Here is a 2974-nt window from a genome sequence, read left to right as displayed (position 1 = left end):
ATATACATGGATATATTTGTGTATGTATCTTTGATAGCTTGTGTTCTAGATGATTCTAGAGAAAGAAGTGACAAACAGCTCTAAAGATCTATGGCGAATCATTCTCTTTTTCTCTCTCTCGTACGCGTTCAACAGGCCTCTGCTTTCTCGCTCGTCATCGTCATCTGAAGATCTCCAGCGGTATGAATCTCTCTCTCAATCTCGCCCCCAATCCCTCTCTCTCTCTTTCTATCTCTCTATCTATCTATCTATCTCTAGCCACACATACATATCATACGGGGAAGCTCTGGTTCGACTAATTCGTCTCATCCTCGTACAGGTATGTACTGGTTCAACTCATTTTATTCTTGCCCTATTTTCTTGCATTTTCCATATCTATTAGTGTATATCTCTCAATTTCTTCTTCAATACATTATAGTGAGTAGTACATTATTATTTTTAACTTGAAATCAAGATTTCATTTATTATTGGCAATTTTGAATTTGTTGAGGCAAGAACTGGTAAATTTGAATTTGGAAGATAAAAAGTCCTAGTGTTGAATTTGCTTGATTTATATGTGATATTAAATTAGTTCGTTGATCATGCTGATTGGATTTTCTAGTTGATTGATCTGTTAGCATTGACATTCACATGAATCATTATCACTCGGTATAAGTGTATTCATCATTGCTCTTGCTGTTGGAACTTTTGGATGTTGTGGATGTCTTTGGTGATTTCTATAATCATATTTTTTGAATATGTTTGGAGAAAGGAGAGAGGGAGGGAGGAAAACTAACTAATTTATTTGATCCAATCAAGAAACATATAACTAATTTACTGTGAACTGAATCAGAAATGTGTGAGTGGTTTACTAATTAAATTGTCGATCATCTTTTGTTCTTACAGATTTTTTGGGAGAGCTCTCTTTTGATGAGAGTGTATGGTCCTTATATATTCTTGGTGTGTAGAGGTTACACCACCGTCTAGTGTATTATGATTTGTTTTACTATACTTTCTTAAAAAAATGTCTGATCCATTAAGTTGATCATACTCCAACTCTAATTGATCATTTTTTAATATATTAGCATTAGACAAGGTACAGTCAGTTTGCTTCAATGATTAAAAAGTTTATAGTTTTCAATTCTCACCTTTCTGTCAACAACAAAACATAGTGGGAAATTACATCTGGGTTGAGTTTGGATCTTGGATTTGTTGAAGGAAACAAAAAGGGAATGAAAATTGAAAAAAAAAAAAAAAAGTTTATATTTCATTGGCTTTTTCCTTTCCCTTGGTAAATCACTTCACAAATACAAGATCTATACATTGGATTAGAAAATAAAGTGGAAGTTCCCTGTTTAAAATTTAACAGATAGCACTCAGATATTCAATTAGCTTTTGGAAGGTGTTGAATGACCTTACTTGAACCATGTGTGTTTTGGTGATTTCTTTGGCATGAATGTCTTACAAAGACAGGAGTTTTTCTTTTATGAAAAGACATTATAATCTGTGGTTTGGTTGGAAATTGAATTTTTTAAAAGTATGAGTTAAAATTAACAAAGCTTACATAGTTGCTTCTTGGCAATGACCCTCATTGTGTATTTCAAACGGTGTTCGATACTTTATAAAATTAAATAAAATAATTAAAATAGATGTTTGATATTTTACATTATTCTTTGCTTTGTGCTAAGCTTTAAAGCAATATATAGATGAACTTGATGTTTCTTGGACCTAGTAAAAAAAACAAAGAAAACTTTAAATTTAATTTCAAATGAAAAATTAATTGTAAGTTTTCACTTGAGATTAGAGCAGTTAATTATCACAACAAAAAGAAACTTGCATAATTGTAAAATGGTGGATATAAATAAGCAAATTTAGATCATCTTGCTAAGATGTTTATGAGCAACCAAACATGGCATAGTTACTTCTCTAGTAGGCGTTATAAGCTCCTTTCCAGTTGAATGGCTTTGGAACTTGAAAATTTTGCATGTCACAGGAAGACATGTGGTATGGGAGCTGGTCGCAAACTGAAGTCCCATCGCAAAAGGCAAAGGTGGGCTGACAAGGCATATAAGAAGTCCTATCTTGGCAATGAATGGAAGAAGCCTTTTGCTGGGTCTTCCCATGCCAAAGACATTGTCCTCGAGAAGATGTATGCCTTTTCTAATATGCTTTCATTTACCTCATTTTTATTAAATGTTCATTTATGGTTATTGCATTTAGTATCAAACCTGACTAATGGCCAACTGACATTTACAGTGGTATTGAGGCTAAATAGCCAAACTCTGCTATCCGAAAATGTGCTAGGGTTCAACTGATTAGAAATGGAAAGAAGATTGCAGCATTTGTCCCAATCGACGGTTGCTTAAACTACATTGAAGAGAATGTAAGTATTCTTCAAAAGCTTGGGGTGATCATTTTGCAGTCATCCTTGGTGACTTAACCTTAAAACATTTCTTGTTGTAGGATGAGGTGTTGATTGCTGGATTTGGACGTAAGGGGTATGCTGTCGGAGATATTCCTGGTATCAGATTCAAGGTTGTGAAGGTATCTGGTGTCTCTCTTCTGGCTCTCTTCAAGGAGAAGAAAGAGAAGCCAAGGTCTTAGTTTTGTGCACGGAGATTGTCTATTTCTGTCTTTTGGTAGTTTTGTTGGAAGTATTGGAATGGTACTGTAGATTGTTTGAGCAGTGTTATGGTATCTTGTAATTGTGTTAGATCTAAGAATGATTTCATCTGAAATTCAGATTGTTGCGTTAGGGTTTATGTGGCCTGCTGTGTTTTCCTAATTTTGACATGCTAATAATGGTGTCTAACAGAACTTTTTTCTATTTCAAGTTGTAATAATTTTCACATATGGCTTCAATTTTTGAGACTCAAATGCAATGGCTTCAATTTTTGAGTGTTTAATGTTACACATTTTTTTTATTTATTTATTTTTGCGACGATAACAAGATGGTCGCCAAAAACATGTTAGCATTTTTTTTTGTTTTTTGCAA

General features: G+C 33.6%; 1 pseudogene across 1 annotated transcript; it reads left to right on the top strand.

The window, feature by feature from the left end:
- Window positions 1-1979: 1979 nt before the first annotated feature.
- On the top strand, window positions 1980-2660 carry LOC114302565 (small ribosomal subunit protein uS12-like; annotated as a pseudogene). Its single transcript, XR_014362408.1, has 3 exons — window positions 1980-2128; window positions 2236-2362; window positions 2443-2660. The product of XR_014362408.1 is annotated as a small ribosomal subunit protein uS12-like (transcript).
- Window positions 2661-2974: the final 314 nt, after the last annotated feature.

This window comes from Camellia sinensis, chromosome 2 (assembly GCF_055761805.1).
Source record: "Camellia sinensis isolate YWXY chromosome 2, ASM5576180v1, whole genome shotgun sequence".
NCBI lineage: Eukaryota > Viridiplantae > Streptophyta > Magnoliopsida > Ericales > Theaceae > Camellia > Camellia sinensis.
The sequence above is the reverse complement of the archived record's forward strand: the minus strand, read 5'-3'. Positions and strand labels throughout refer to the sequence as shown.